Source organism: Microtus oregoni, unplaced genomic scaffold (genome assembly GCF_018167655.1).
Source record: "Microtus oregoni isolate MIOR12 unplaced genomic scaffold, Mior012 000073F_ref0000255, whole genome shotgun sequence".
Classification (NCBI taxonomy): Eukaryota; Metazoa; Chordata; class Mammalia; order Rodentia; family Cricetidae; genus Microtus; species Microtus oregoni.
Window position 1 is genome coordinate 2,612,253 of NW_024543986.1, and position 17,603 is coordinate 2,629,855.

Here is a 17,603-nt window from a genome sequence, read left to right on the forward strand (position 1 = left end):
TAATGTAACAAAAAAGCTTATTAAAAACACTTTAAATAACAGAGACTATGTAACAATCATCTGACATCATTTCAAAGCTGTGTCTCTCCAAACTTTGACTCAAATGAAAATAGAATTGAAAAGCAGGCCTTTCTGATGTTTAGGACCACCATCATGAATGCTATCATTATTCCTGACATCTGTTGACACTTTTGGTCTTTAGCAGTGTGGTGATGAAGTAACAGGGCGCCAACTAACGAGCAAGAAAGAGAGCATGCCTCAGCAGAGGATCCATCAGTACCTTGATTTTAGACTTGTCATTTTCTTATTATTTACAAATTCCCGATATTTTCTTTTTTGTGTAAGTATGTATACATGTCTGTGTGTGTGCATGTGGAACAAAGCTCAACTCCAAGTATCCTACTCAGTTCTTTTCCACTGTATTTTTAAACAGGGTCTCTCCCTGAACCTGGAGTCAGCTAGGCTGTGTGGCCATTCAGTTGCAGGGATGTGCCTGTCTTCATCATCCCAGCATTTAGGATTTTGATAGCAGTCCTTGGAACTTGGTGCCAGAGATTTTAGATCAGTTCCCAAATAAATACATAGTTTGTAGAAAGGTTTATACTGAAGGTGTAGTTCAGTGACTGAGGGCTTGCTTAGCAGTATGACGATAGATCATCTCCAAAAACACAGCAAAAAATGAGTTTTATGAATATAATCATCAAATTCAACCTGTCTTTTGTGATTAGAAAATCCACAGCACTGTGTACATTTGAGGTAAAAAACCTAAAAAAAGAAAAAAAGTCAAGGTTCATCCAAATAGCAGCACCAAAATAGCACACTCAATTCCAGGGCAAAATTACTTCTCTGGAGGGAACTCACATTTGCTAGCTCTGTCTGTCTATCACAATGTGTCAGGCAAAGTGCACACTTCCCACAGAGTGTCTCCTCCATTTCAGAGGCAGCAAGTACCTGTGGACAGAGTCCCATTTCAAGATCAAAATCTGGATTCAAAACCAACCGGCTGGTAGCCCATACCAAGTGTGCTGTACTCCATGTTACTGAGCAAACAGCTGAGGTAAACAATGCCTATGCCCAGGAACTTGAAGCCAGCCTGGGGTAACACATTGAGACCTTCCCTCAAAACACAAACCAACTGGACAGCTGATTAGTGTTTGTTACTTTGTGTATGTGTACCTATTATTAGGTATGTGTGTTTGCACAACCAAGCATGCATATAGAGGCCAGAGGTTAATGTTCAGTGTTTTCCTCAGTCCCTTTCCTTCTTATCTTTACAGGGAGGGACTTTCACTGAACTTAGAAGCTTGAAGATTCCGCTAACCTGGTTGGCTAGCAAGCTCCAGGGATCAATCTTTAGTCTGCCTTTCCAGTACCGGCATCATAGGTATGTGTCACTACACCCAGCTTGTATGTGGACACTGGAGATTGAAATCAGGTCTTCATGTTTGTATAGCAATCATCTTATTGATGAGTCATTTACCAGACCCCTTCTTATTATTATTTTATGTGTGTGTGAGCACATGTTGTGTACATGTATGTACAGGTCAGAGGGATAAACCTTGTAGAATTGGTTCTCTCCTTTTACCTCTACATGGGTTCTGAGTATCAAACTAAAGTCTCCAGGCTTGCATGGCCAGCACCTTTAATGCTAAGTCATCTTACTGGACCCTTAATCTTCATTATTTTGAGACAAGTTTTCTACATAGTTCAGCCTGCGTCAAATTTGCCATCCTCCTGCTTTATCATTCTAAGTGCTGATATTACAGACACATGCCACCATGCTCTAGGTTATCACTCAATAATGTCTCAGATTATCTTATCCCCTCCAGGTAGCAGATTATTCGTTTAACTACTGAGTTTCCTGAATTGAGTTGGACCTTTCTGATACCCTTTTTCCTTTGCTAAATTGTTTATCCCAGACAAAAGCTGTTTATTTAGCATTATCTTGACAATATAAAACTCAGAAACAACCTATGAGCTACATGATAATGATGAGAAAGACCCCTCATAAAGCAAGAAAACACAATGTAAAATTCAAAGAGCAGATCACTGTGATTACAGCAATGGGAAACTATAACATATACATGTAGACAAGTAAGAGATTACAAATTAAGATTTTGCTGGAATTAATCTTATTTTATCCTTTCTTATGAGTGTGTTAGAATCACACTGTTTCAATTATATACACAGTTGTCTTCAACTTTCAAAATGCAATGAGGGACACTTTGTAAAATAGTTTTAGACCTTATAAATTGGCAAAAGTTCAAAAACATACCTTAGAAGTTTCCTCTTTATTGTGCAATAAAGCCTCAGGGTCATTGGTTACTAGCAGCATGTCCTTGTGGAAGCTAACTACTCTGTACTGTTTCCTCATCCATAAAAAGATTTACTGTCTGCTTCTTGACCCATTTAGCACATTAAACAAGGCACTATAGAGAGCACCCGACTCATAGCTTTCTTTCATTGTAGCTAATATCACAGAAAACAGAAGTAATCATATCTCTTAGAGAAAGGACGTCAATGAAGCATTCACTAGAGCTAATAATCAAGGTAATTCAAGATTCTCAGCAATTCTTATAAAAGACAGGAGGACTGTGAAAGCACAAACCACTTTTAAAGACCCTCATGATTATACTGGGCCCACTTATGATATCTAAGATATTGTCTTTTAAAAGAGGAGGACAATCTCTGAGGAGAAAGATGTACTATTATCAGAATGGGGAAAGAGCTATGAAGTAGAAAAGAAGAGAAACTTAACATTTCAAAGAATTGGGGGGGGAGATCTATGACCAAAACCAAGTCCTGTGAATACCAATAAATCCTAACTCTTGGGATGCTGAGGTGAGAGGACCATGAGTTTAAGTCAAGCTTGAGCTAGAGATGATGTTTTAAACAAAACAAAAACAATTAACTACAAAAATCAGAGTTTCAACTACAAGTGCCTTAGAGGTTGCCTTGCCTTGAAGCAGTCATTGCTACTACCTCTGTAAGTCAGACTTCCTAAACTTGCATCTTTGAAGAGTAAACTGGTTAATATGATCCCACTATCCATTCTGGCCCTCTACTTCAATGGTTTCCAGGAGACAGCTTGTCATTTGAATCATGTCAGCTGGACCATCAAAACAAAAACAACAAAAAACTTGAGGTGTGAATGAAAGTGAAGGTGTATATAATTGAAATACCCTTGGGCCATTTTCACATCTTGCTTTTGCCAGTGACAGCCACAACAAGCAGATGGCTGTGCTGACAAGGACTGTGTCATTAACCCTAATGATAATTGATGATTTTTACAGCTGTTTACAAAGAGACTTCACACATGAAGAGGTTCTACTTGATCCCCAAAGCAGACTGAAAGGAAAGACTGCTTATAACTAGTCTATCCTTTGTTCAACTGAAGAAACTAAGGTTTTTAAAAGTGGAGGATAGGGGCTGAGTTAGGACAGCAGTTAAGAGCACTTGTTGCTCTTCCAGGTCTGATTCCCAAACACCCACATGGCAGCTCACAAGAGTCTTTAATTCCACTTCCAAAGACTCTGACCCCCTCTTCTGGCCTCTGCAGGCACCAGACACCACATGTGGTGCACAGACACATATGCTGGCAAAACACCCAATCAAGTAAAAAAGAAGTGAGAGGATTTGCCCAAAATCCTATAGTATAGATAAATAACAAGCCTAGGATTTGAATCCAAATGTTTGAATTCATAATTACTATTTCTTTTGGTTTAGGCTTATTCTGTTTCTCAAGACACTAACATACCCTGCCATGTTTCCCATTGGTGTCACAGAAAATTGAAATGAATTTTAAAAATTTGCATACTAACATTCTGACTTGATACTGACAATATATTTTGTTGAAATCTAAGAACAACCTTAATTTCCAAGTGATAAATGGTTCAATGAAATCTGAAGGCCGAAAACAGGATTAGAAAATTACCAGTCACTTGTCCTACAAGGAAGTGTGTGTCAAAATGGAAGCCAAGAAGTCCTTCCAGTCCTCAGTTTAACACAATGCATTTTTACTCCCATGTGTGGCAATGTGGTGCTAAATAAACCACTGGCTGCCAGTCTAAAAGTATCTTGGCTAGATCACCTTGCTTTATGTAAGATAACTTAGGATGTTTACCAAATTGACTAAAGTCACCTAATAACATTTTGCAGAATTTACTTCAGAAAGCAATAAATGTATGAGTGTGTATACTTGAAGCAGCAGCATCCTCTTTCAGGGAAAAAAGGCTGATGGGAAGCAGAGCCAAAAACTGGAACACAAAGCCTTCGCCAACACTGAGCACTTACCTGGCTAAGTGCCCAGTCTCAAAATGGAGACCCATTTTGAGGCCATCCAGTGCTGCACAGCAGGACCCTGTCTCAATGAAGTGGTTCAAATGTAAGTAATGTGGGGGGTTTTGTGCTTGGCTTTACATACATTCACACCATGTACACTGCCTGCTAATGGTACTCAAATTTGCTGGAGCAAATTCCCCTGACAAATGGGAGGGCTTGTAATGATTCATGCCTCATTTTAGCACAAAGAGAAATAAGTGTATACAAAGAAAGAATCCATCAGCTGAAAGAGCCTCCATTACCAATCTTCTACCTACAAACACCATTCTAGACAAATTAAAACTAGGAAACTAAAAATATTAAAGAAAATATTTTGAAGAAAACCATACTGTCTATCCCCATTTTCCTCCTCTGGAAATATAGTAATGAGCCAGCAGGTGCTTACCACCAAACTTACATTTTATCACAAAGTTGCAAACTTTTTAATGTTTAAACAGAAGACTTCAAGAATAGATAAGAACATGCAAATGATACATATTAGGAAACTGCATGTCCCATCTGACAGTACGCAGGAAAATCTCATGAGGTTGACTGACATGCAACAATTGAGGTATTCAAAGACACAAAGGACAAAAGAAAAAATGAAGTCCTTTTGAGGTGACCAGATAATCCCATTTCCTTCCTTTGGGGCATATGGGAACGTCAGGCTCACACTGCTGTCTGCTAAGAAAAGGGAGAACTCATAGTAAGGAAGAGAATGAGTGAAGCCTTATGGTATACACAGAGGCTAAGGTGATGGAATTAGGGAAACAATTTAGTCAGTAAAGTGCTGCTTTGCAAGCATGGGGACATGAACTCAACTGCTAGAACCCTGCTTTTTTTTAAAAAAAAAAACTTGTATGATGGTAGTACATGCTTATATTCCCATCACTAAGGTAGAAAGGAGCAGATCCCTGAGGCTCAATGACTAGCCATCCTAGCCTACTTAGCAAGTTCTAGGCCAATAAGAAACCCTGTCACCAAAACAAGGTGGAGAACCCTTTGACCTATTTGCACACACAAGGAGGCAAGGTGGGGGGTATACTAGAGTGAAGTATAGGAGAGTGCCAGGTGCTCAGTAGAAAAGGTCTGAGTTATAAGGCTAGGAGTTTCTAGAAAGCAGTGTGCACTGGATTTCCAAAGAAATATTTTATTTAGGGGTAGCTCCCCCAAAGTCCATGCCTAACTGAAAGAATCAATCATTTAAGTTGTCAGTAGGCTACTAAAAGGTAGCAGTGAATCTCCCCAGTGTTTTAGGGAGAAGCTCTGCCATCACAGGTCCAAAGGTGCCAGTTCTAGAGGATGACATGATCTGAAGCTAGTATAGCTCCTTGAGACATGGAGGTAGTATAAGAAGCATTAGAAATATAATAAAATAGAGCTAATATTTACGATGCTGGCACTGGAATTAGACTTTGAGACAAGCTTTTGGTTTGGTTTTGGTTTTTGTTTTATAGAGACAGGGTTTCTCTATAATAACCTTGGCTGTCGTGGAAGTTACTTTGTAGACCAGACTGGCCTCGAACACGCAGATCTCCACCTGCCTCTGCCTCCCAAGTGCTGAGATTAAAGGTGTGAGCCTCAACCACCCAGGGAGGCTTTCTTTTTGCATGCACGCATTCATGCATTCTAGTGATCAAACTCAGGTCATTGTATTAGCACAAGCACTGTACTGCCCGAAGTTTATCTTCCCAGACCCTATAACCATGTTTTGAATCACAGTAAGTTTTATGTTGACATATACTGAAAGGACTGGCAGGAAACAAAAAACACAGCACTAAAACTGGCATTTGTCAGAATTAGAAGAGACTTTGGAGATTAGAATCTAAGGCCTGTGTGAGAAATGGCAATGCCAAGGCCCAATGTGCTAAGTCACCAGTGTCACTTTTAATACCTGTGAGCCTTCTTTCTCCTGGGTGTGTGTGTGTGTGTGATGTTTTCATTCATTAGAAATAGCTATAAAATACACCTGGTTTTCACAGCAAAGAAACCTATGTCAAAAAACAAAGGTGGAGTCTGGGACTGTCATTTGAGCTCCATTGGTCAAATTATTTCTACCATTCTAGAGGAAAGAACAGTCAATGACCCCACATTATATGTGTATCATGTCACTAAGGCACAAGCTGGCCCCTCAGTGCACACAGAAGTTGACTTTATACAGCTGTTCCAAGGGATATTATCTATCCTTTCTATCCTAAACAAACCTGAAGCTTTGACATTGGCTGAAACCAGCAAACCGTTCCTCTAAAGCAAATTTATAAAGACTTCATTGTTTTCCTTCACTATCACTTTCCTGGTCAAATACCTGCCAGTTTGGGGTTTGCTGCTATTGCCAAAATACAATTCAAGCGCCTCCTGCACACACAACTGGGCTGCTGGGTAGGCAAGCAATAAGGAGCCACAGATGCCAGGCTCGGATAAACCTGTGCCTAGAAACCCACCACACTGACAATGGCACAGCACTGACAGTGGGGATGAAAGTTAATGTAGATCATTAATCCGGAATAGGGATAACAAACATACAAATCGGCCTCTGTGTCATCTAATGTAGTGTTCAAATTATAGGAGAGCCATTAGCATCGAATCCATCTTAAATGTGCATTCTTAAAACTATGTAGCAATCAACAGTAGGCCTGTTAACTATACAATATTAGCAAAGGTGCCTTCTGAAACTACCACCTACATTCAGTAAACTCACTAGTTGTCTCTTATATTTAACTTCAGGGAAGGCTTTGATAAATAAGAGACCATGAATGATACAACTAAACTGGTAACCTGACAAAATTCAGTCCTGGTTCTCTATCGACAAATAGCTCTGCATTTTCTTACAGCTATAGCTAGAATGTTGAGACCACTGCTTTGGTATAGCAATCTTCAAGGCATAACATGACCACTGCCATCATGTAGGAAGAGACTGTTGTGGTGACCTACAAAAGAGCTTTGTCTCAAACTCAAGGCAATGAAACAGGCAGGTTACAGTGATAGTCAAATCTATGGTAATGACAAAAGGAATAACCTGACCCTCAACTAAGACTCCATTAAACAGTCCCTCCTGCCCACCCTCAGCTGGATCTGACCTTGGGGGATTTAAGAATGCACACGGGCTAGAAGATTAACTGAGGTGAAAGGACACTAACAAGGTTTGCTGAGTGTTTGGTTACCTATGATCTAGCGGCTTTCTTTCAGCCACACAAAACAGGTTCTATGGGTGCCCTTGCTGTGGTGAACATTCCTTCCCCTCAGGAAAAAGAAGCCATTGATTACAAAGACTAATGCAGAGGCTAAACTGCATTACAACCTGGTCACCCCACAAAGTGTGAACAAGCATGAGCTCCATGGTCACAAACTAAAAAGCTTATAGAGTAAGTAGTTAAGGCCAGAAGAAAAGCCCTCCTCCAAACCACTCAAGTCACAAGTGAACATCAGAAAATATACTTAGTTCCAAATAATCCTGGCCTACCCAAATTTTGTACTGCTAAAATCAGGATCTAAGGATGGTGGTTTTAAAAAAAAATCACCAATTAAACTTGGTAGTTTGATAGTTTGTTAAGCAGTAAAACCTAACTTAGATAATGTATTCTTCATCACTTCACTTTATAAACATTAATTAAATCTTCAATATTTCAAGGACAGAGAAGGTGGTTACTTGGAATATAAAGATTAGCAAAGAACAGTGCCTGCAATTCCAGTCATTTCCCCTATACACACAGAGGCAGCATTAACAAGATCTACTTAGGACGGCCAAATGGTACAAAAAGGCCACACTAGAATGGTCATAGTATTACACATCTAGAATTATGTCAGAAAGATGATGTGTTCAAAACCAGGATGAGCTACTTAGCTAGTTCCAGGTGAGACCTTGACTTTTAAAAAAAAAGGTACATTTGAGCTGATTTTAATAAGCCAAACACATTTTGACAAGGAGAATGGACCTTGGAAGTAAGTAGCTCAGTGGTAGAACACTTACCTAGCATACAGTCTGAGTTCTTTCCCCAGTAGAAGAAAAGGAAAACAAAGGAGAGGACAGAGCAAAAACAGAGATACAAGAAAGAACTCAAGGAATGTTCTAGGAATGGCAAATAATTTAGGACAGAAGGACATAGTCTATATCTTGCTGTGGAATTTGAATCCCTCTTGTAAGACTGGGTGCTACAAATTGTCCATATGGAATAAATGGAATAATTATATCTGTTATAAGAAAGCTGATAAGTGCAAGACAGATTAGACCCAGAGTCCAATTCAGGGAGATCATTTGGCATTTGGAAAGCAATTACTACATTCTCAAGGGGCAGTGAGTATGCGGGAGAGAAGAGACTTTCAGAGACAAGAAACTTACTTGTTCAGGAGAATTGACAATCAACTAAATATAGACTGTGATGGTATGAACAGGGAATCATACCAAGGCTCTATTCCTTTGGAACCCCAGAAGCATGGTAAGTAGATTAATTAAAAAACAGAAGAGGGGCTGGAGAGATGGCTCAGAGGTTAAGAGCACTGATTGCTCTGCCGGAGGTCCTGAGTTCAATTCCCAGCAACCACATGGTGGCTCACAACCATCTGTAATGAGATCTGGTGCCCTCTTCTGGCCTGCAGGCAAACATGGAGGCTGAACACTGTGTACATAATAAATAAATAAATAAATAAATAAATAAATAAATAAATAGATTGATTTTAAGAAAATGAACAGAAGAGTAGACTAGAAAGGAATGCCCATGTTCCCTACAAAGGTACTTGTGGCACTTTCTCAGAAAGACAGACAAGAGGCCACTAATAAATGGTCGACATCCAGACCATTAGTAGAGAAATAGACAGTAGAAAATAAAGACCTACAGTATCTTATTATGTTGTTTGAGTAAATTTTATTATTTTGTTTTTTTTTAAAGATAGGGTCAAAATCAGACATTGGTTGATTCATACCTTTATTCCCAGCATTTGGGAGGCAGGTAGAAATGAGTTCAAGGCCAGCCTGGAGTACAGAGTTCCAGGATAGGCTATAGAAAAACCTTGTCTCGAAAAACAACAAAACAAAACAAACAAACAAAAGAAACCATCTGGAAAAAAACAATAACAAAAACGAAAAAATAGGGTCTCATAACACAGACCAGGCTGGCCTCCAATATCTGATCTGCCTCCCTTTAGTGTTGAGATTGAGAGCTATCTTAAACATTGGGAAAAGAGAAAGTTCAAAAGATGAAAGCAAAGGTGTGAATGCAAAACATTCAGGAAAAAGATAAAGATGCAGAAAACAAAAAGCTAATGGATGACAAAATCCTGAGGGAAGTATCAGTAATAGTGATTGGGGACAGCGGGAAGCCTTGAGGCATACACTTTACCCATTTTCTCCTGTAGTTATCAGTCTTTCCCGTGGATTCCTCCAACTGTAACTGGTACTTAAACAAAGAATCAATGACAATAATTAAGACTACATGAGTGACAGAATCTGTCACTTTTTCAAAGAACTAATCATTTTAAATTGTTTTATTTTGATTTTTGATAGGGCCTCATACATCTACCAGGCTGGTATAAAAATTGAGCTAATCCTCCTGTTTCTGCCTCATGAGTACTGGAATTAAAAATATAGTCAGTGAACCAAGAAAGGAGGGAAGCACATACAACTTTTTAAATCCCTTTTATCCCACCTACTACAGCAATGCATACCAGCTTTGGTTCTTGGGGCACATATTTGTAATGTGCTTATAAGTTGATCAATGTAAATCCATACTCAGAAATGTTGCAAAATCTGAAAACCGTCATGCCTGACCTCTCATGACATAGTCACAGTGAGATAGATAGATAGATAGATAGATAGATAGATAGATAGATAGATAGATAGATAGGGTTACCGTTAAGCAGTATGAATAAGTTACATAAATATAAATGCGTCATGCTTAAACTCAGATCTCATTAGGTAGACAAATAGTCTCAAGCCCCTAAAGCATTTTAGATACAGGTCTAAACAATTTTGTAGCTAGCTTAAGATGGCAGCTACCAAATTTATTATCTTCATGTGCTCTCGGCAATTAAAAAAAAGAGCCTTTCCAAAAGCAGATCCCGGTTATACCAGTAAAAAACACAGGCGTAGGGGGTGCAGCCTGTGTGGCAGGGGCTGATAATGGGAACACGCTATGCTGGGACAAGCTTGTCTCTTTACAAGGTTGTCAACTGTTCATCAAAGAACGCTCTCTCCTCATTGCCATCTATGTAGAGCGACCTCAACATTAAACAGAGATTTCTTCCTGATGGTCTGCCAGCTGACCCAGGCAGCTGGCAACCAGCTCCTCCTACCACAGGTGGCTGGAGCTAATGAGCTCCCTTAAAAGCAATAGAAGGCCATCAGGGTAGTGAGTGGCTGTAAAGCTAGCATTCAGGAAGCTAGGGCAGAAGGATCTGCTCAAGCAGGACTGTTAGTCCCTGTTTCAAAAATAAAATTTAAAAATAAAAAAAAATCTGAAGCAGGGAAAGATTTCCTAGCTTGAACAAAAGGCAGCAGTCACAAATGGAAAAAGTGAGGACACTTTCTTAAAAATACCAAAAGACGTGTTAAGAATAAAAAGGCATCTCAAAAAAACAAAAACAAAAAAGCAAAAAGACAAGCCAGGTTTAGAGAAAGAGGGGTTTTTGTTTGTTGTTTTTTTTCTGAAGCAGGGTCTCACTAGTGGCCCAGGCTGTCCTCGAACAATCTTCTTACCCCCAGCTCCCAAGTGATAGGATTGTGGGTGTGTATCACCAAATCCATAAATACACACACACACACACACACACACACACACACACACACACACATATATATATATATATATATATATATATATATATATATATATACACATCTGACAAGGGAGTCAAAAGCAGATTATTTCTTACAATAAAATAAGAGGGATTCAAAGTGAGTAAAAAGTTGGGCATGGTACTTCATGCCTTAAATCCCAGCACTTGGGAGCCTGTGGTAAGAGAATGACCAGTCAGAGGCCAGCCTGAGCTACATACCAACTACAAAGCAAGCCTGACCCACCGCCTTAAAAAAAGAAAAGGTAAGATTTTAACAGGCACTCACAAAGGATATACAAGTATCAATGGCATCTACAGCATTCAGCATCACTACTCAATAAAAAAAAATGGTTTTTAAACCCACAAGGATCACCTCATACTAATTAGAATCAGTACTACTGGGAAAAAAAACAGAAAATAACAAGCTTTGGTAAAGCTGTGGAGAAATCAGAACCTTCACATTATTGTTAGGAATGTAAAATGGTCTAAACACTATGAACAGTAAAGCAGTTCCTTAAAAAATGAAAAATACAATTCTTCCAGTCACTCTACTTTGTGCAGAGTGCAGAGCCTTCAGGAAGCATCTGTATCCTCATGTGTACAGCCGCGTTACTCTCAGTAGCCAGGTGGCACCACTCAAGAATCTCTGGACAAGCGAATATTCTACTCATAAAGCACCTACAGTGTCAAATTCTTAGCAGAAACTAGAATGTTGGTTGCCATGACAGCATGAGGGAATAAGTCATTACAGTTTATCAGAGTTTTGCTTTTACAATAATTCTTGTAATGCATAGTATGGATAGTTATTTAATAATGTGTTGTACCTAATGTCATTACCTATATACTAGAAAAAACAGCTTAATTGCATGTATATATTTTATCACAGTTTTAAAGTATGTATTTTTAAGCCTACAAAAATACCTCAATTCCCTCCTCAAAAATAGGCAAAATTCACTATAAAAGATGATGTGTGACTATAGTCTCCTGCTCCGGAAGCTGAGGATCACTTCAGCTCAGGCATTATACCCCAGGCTCCTCAGCAAGAACAAATACAATGAGAGCATGCCTGGGGGAGAGGGAGAGGGAGAGAGAGGGGGAGAGAGAGAGAGAGAGAGAGAGAGAGAGAGAGAGAGAGGTGGGGGGGCATTGCTCAAAATGTACAAAGGAATCAGAACTCTTATGCCCCACTGGTAGAATTTATATTGGTACAACCATTTTGGAAAACTGTCAACATCTTCTATCTACTGAATCTCAACACTCCAATCTAAGCATAAGTACCATACTCTCTTTACTTTGTGTTTGCAGAACTGGGGAATGAAAATGTGAACCAAAGAACACAAGCAATAATGTTCAAATATGCTTTATTCATTTTAGCCAAATCCTGGACACTATGCAAAGATATAACAGAAAACAAGTAAATTATCATTCAATCTATTCAAAGAAACTACTTATTACACAACCTGTGAAAGAACATATACACTAGAGTTCCTATTGTATGATATTATTTATATGGATTGTAAAACCAGATTAAAGCAGTTGATTAGATTTTGTTGTTGTTTTAATGGCAATTTAGTTACCTTCATGATGTAGTTGAGATGACTACTGAATAGATTGGGCAAGAACTCTAGTGCTGGAAATATATTAGGCTTGATCTGTCAGGGGCTGCATAGTCACAGAAAATGTTAAGTGAGCATCAATCATACCTTCTATTAATACACTTTATACTTTTTGATGTATGTTTGTTATATCTCAAAGGTAAATTATTCGTAAAGCATGTCAGGTCTTTCAGTTGGGAATCTGATGCAAAAGTTAACAAATTGCAACCTTGCTTTTTCTTTTTCTGATTTAGACGTTTAGATCCTATTGTACCCAAACTTACCAGTCTCCCAAGTTACCTGACGAATCTGAAGCCTCCCTCAGAGCAAATTTACGGCTCTTCTGTTATAATAACCTGTTTTTATTTAGTCTGTACTTGGAATCTACACCTCCTGTTTGCTTTCTATCGGTCAAATGACCAACTTGACATTATTCATCTTTTGGGTTTTAGTTTTTCGAGACAGGGTTACTCTGTGTAGACCTGGCTGTTCTGGAACTCACTCTGTAGACCAGGCTGGCCTTGAACTCAAAAGATCTACCTGGCCCTGCCTCCCAGGTGCTGGAACTAAAGGTGTGAGTAACTACAACCTGCCCTGCAGGGTGTTTTTCTTCTGTTTTGTTTGAGACAGAGTTCACTACGTAGCAGATTCCACCTGCTACTCCTTCCCAAGGGCAAGGCTTAAAATCATGGCTCACCATGATAGCTATGTCTATTCAAATTTTCAAAATATCATTTTATTTTAATATATATTTGAAATATATATTTATATATATAACTATAATATATTTAAAATATAGCTCATGCCCCGCCAAGGCCCTGACTTGCATTTCCAGCAGCATCTCCCGCCTCCCACCCAAAACTGTGTGCATATATTTATATGATATATATATATATGTATATACATACATATATATATAGACATATATATATCATAAGGTGTTATCAAACATGGGGGAGGTCACACCTATGCTAAGTCAGTCCTGCTTATTCATCCTCAAGAAGTCAATTAAAGGAGCCAAGATAAACATGGAAAGCAGAAAAGGGGAATTTATTCAAACTGGACACATTAGGAAAAGAGACAAAGAGATCCAGTATCCTTGAAGTCAGTCAGAGTCCTGAAGTGAGATCAAAGTTTAAATCCACATCAAAGGATATGCATATTTAAGCATCATTAGATGGCTGTAAGGTGCTCTGACAAGTTGCTATAACCATGAAATCTCTTTCCCAGGGATAAGTCATTGTGCGTCCCGCTGCCTCACCCTCACCCACACTGACTGATGGCTTTTCCTTCTCTAAGCGTGAGATTCCCTGGGAAATTCCCATTTCTTCGGTGTCTACTGTTTCAAAAGTCTGATAATCTGATAGACATATGTCTTTTTAGAACATTTTCATTGCTGCCAGGCAGGTTACAATATTATCATACTTCAGTATTTGATAAACGTGTGGCATCCCTCCAATACCTATCCTTTCCACACACCATCTACCCACTCTAAGAAGAGAAACCTTCATTCTTTTTATAAAGGGACATTTTATTGACTGGTCCCTAAACAGTCAATTAGCACAGATAACATGAGCTGTTCAAAAAAGAAAAATAAAGGGTATTGGCTTTCCCCACCTCCCCTGGCTCCCGCCATTAGTAATAATGTGAATATTAAAGACCTTAATATGCAAAATCTTACAATGTAGTAAGAAGAATCAAATCTTTTCACTGTCACAATTTTACAAACTTGATTGCCTCTAACATGCCCTTAGCTTAGTCAAATAAACAAATTAGTGGGAAGGTAATAACTGTGAAGTGATGAGAAGGTATTAAATACAGAAAGGCCAATGTAAAAGAAACTTACCAGGCTGTCTTAACTGGTAGAATGCTTGCCTTTCATACATACACAAAAGCCCCAGGATAAACTAGTAGTGGCTGCACACATCCATGGGAGGCAGAGAAGCAGGTAGATCAGAAGCACAAAGAAGCCCGATCAATGTGATATGGAATTAACAGCAACAGTTTTTACATTGGCTCAACAAGACAAGTCAGAAATGCGCTTACAAAACATCGTTTGAGCAGCCGGCAGATTCAGTTTCAGGAAAAAGGTTAACAAGGATCAGGCCACTCCTTAAAATGCACCGTGTGGATACAGTGAAAAAGACTGGGGTAATCTGGTATACTGCATTTTTTTTATTTAAATGTACTAACTGAAATAGATTTTTCTGAGAGAACATCAAAATGTGTTTCACTTCATAAAAGTCAATAGAAAGAAATGTAAAAATATTTAACATAAGAATAAATGGGATTGTACTACTGGAATGCAATAATCATAAAGCTGGATAGGTGGATTAATTGTCGTACATACCTGTGGATTTTCTGGATTCCTGTGTTTGCTTACTCATGTACATTCAAGTCTTCTTTTTTAGAAACCACTTCTGGAAGCTTTTGGCTTCGATACTGCCACCTGTAGACATAAAAGAGAAATAAAGCATGTTTTATTCATCAGCATTACATCTTTCCTAGGCATCTAACAGAGAAAAACGGGAGGAAAAGTGGCAAAATATTTGCTCCGAAAGACCAACAAAGTGTTTTCTCTCCCAATGCAACTTACCTAAGGAATCTCCTTCCACAATGGTTCAATAAAGTAGTTGATAAGAAACTGAAACATACTAAGTCCCAGGTCATCAACCAAATCACCTTCTGAATAGTTCATTAAAAGATATGGGAGTTCTGCTCATCAACGCTTGGGTATATAGAGAAGGAAAATGAATTCGCATTTGAGACCATCCGGGATACCTACAGGGTTCCAGGCTAGGCTAGGGAAGAAAGGTGGGGTGGGGGGAGGTGTGTGTGTGTGTGTGTGTGTGTGTGTGTGTGTGTGTGAGAGAGAGAGAGAGAGGGGGGGGGGAGAAAAGGAGGGAGGGAGGGACAGAGGGAGGGAAGGAGGGAGCAAGGAAGAAGGGGAGAGGTGGGGGGAGGGGGAAGAGAAAGCACGTGCCAGCATAATTTACAGCCATTTCGAGACCTACCATTTAAAATTAGGAGTCAATTTGCCCTGTATAATCTGAGAATAAAGAATTTCATAACGTAACCTGATAAAAAGATAAGGGACGCACGCTAACGTTACTTTATTCCAAGGTCATAAGGTATCTATTTAAAAATAAAAATTCCAGTCTGAATCTGAACAGAGCTTAATTCAATCTAAACAGATTTTCGGTGGGGTGTTTTCGTCATAGTACCCTGGGCCTGATTTGAACATAAACAAATCCGAAAAGATCTTTCCCTACCTTTTATTGATTAAAATACAGATGGATCCTTTTTTCCTTAAAAAAAAAAGTCACGGAAAGAACAGAGGAATAAAATATCCATAAGCAATTACCAGAGAATCCAAGCAGCCATAAGATAAAAAGAAGGGTTTGCATCGCAGGGAAAGATAAAGACAAACCTTTAAATTCTGTAGTTAATTGAAAATGAGGAAGCGCCTTGCCCGGGCAGTTGCACCGCAGAGGGCCAGCCCTTCGGAGTGCCAGTCTTCCCAGGACAAGTGGCCGCCTCCTCCCAGGCTCCAATATGTTAAACCAAAGACACAAGAAGCACTTCCCGCGCCCACCCCCTGCTGAGACAGCATTAGACCCCCACCAAACCTGCCAAGGGCTTCTTTGCCCACACCACAGACGCATCCCACTTACCCATCGTTTACTTTAAAGCTCGAAAGCTTGTTTTGTTTTACGGAACTGCGCAAATCCTGGAAAACCAAGTCTCCCTGAGACCCTCGCCTCCTCCTTCCTATGATGTTCATTAAAAAGAAAATGAAAAAAGAAAAAAAAAAAGATACCAAAAATCTTCTCCCTTTCCAAGCCCGATCGTATGCTGGGCCATCCCAAAGAAGGTCTTTGAGTACCCTCTAAAGACCAATACCGCTCCCACGTGCCTTCTCGTGCAATGCAAAGGAGCACGAGCTCCTGAGGATTGTGTGCGCGGCCAACTCTCGGGGAGGGAAGTTCCGCACACTTATCACCCCAGCCCCCACCCCAGCTCGGACAGCAGGAGGAAGACCCTGGGTGTGGCGATGCGCTGGTACACAATACTCTAGTAACTCCAGCCTTCCCCCCTCCAATCCCCCGCAGTCCTGCCACCAGTCTCCCTTCACCCAGTCCCTTCAGTCCCCGCGGGCTGGGAACAGGGGGCGTCCTGATGGCTGTTAGGTGGGGATCAGGAAGGTTGGAGCGACAGGCTACTACCACCCAGATCGCGAGTGGGTAAAGGGCGTCGTGGTCGCCAGATGCAACATGGAAGCTCAGCTCCTCCAAGGAGTCGAGGTGAGGACCGCTCCCAGAAGACCTGAAGGAGCGAAATCCCACAGGCAATAATTCTCCCGTACCTCTCCCCACCTAGCTCAAGCGCGCGTTCAAGCGCGCACCCTACGGGGTCGAGCACCCTCCTCTAGCAATTGGGACCTGGCCGGCCCTTGCCCACAATGGCCACAGAAACTCTGCTTCCCAGGCCACAGCGACCCCAGAAACGGGCAAGGCGCCACTGCTGTTCGGGGAACCCACCTGAATGCAGGGTGCGCCCGCCGTTGCGCTGTCTCCAGCAGTGGGAAGGCGACGGCCGGGAGACCGCGGGACCCCCCAGGCAGCCTCGCTCACTCGGAGAAGCGGAGAAGCAGACGGAGCTACCTTAGAGCCAAGAGCTCTGTTCGTCCACCTGGCCTGCAGGTTCTGCAACTGGGTCCAGCGACCAGCCCGAGCCGAGCATTCATCTCCGCCCCTTTCCCGCCACCCGCGCAGTGCTGCGCTCCGCCCCCTGACCGCCCTCCCCTAGCTGCGGGGGGGGGGGGGGGGGGGGGGAGGACACAGCCCTGGGCTGCCACGCTAAGCCTCGTGTAGCAGCTCCCGGGTCCCAGGCACCCTGGAGGACTGGGGGCGGCCCTGG

General features: G+C 40.8%; 1 long non-coding RNA gene across 1 annotated transcript in view; it reads right to left on the reverse strand.

Moving 5' to 3' along the window:
* Positions 1-17,327, reverse strand: part of LOC121441139 — a 40,497-nt gene extending 23,170 nt beyond the window's left edge. The window contains exons 1-2 of the long non-coding RNA XR_005973430.1: positions 17,225-17,327; positions 15,034-15,132 (exon numbers count right to left, since the gene is read on the reverse strand). This is a non-coding gene — a long non-coding RNA (uncharacterized LOC121441139). The remainder of the gene's footprint in view (positions 1-15,033; positions 15,133-17,224) is intronic.
* Positions 17,328-17,603: the final 276 nt, after the last annotated feature.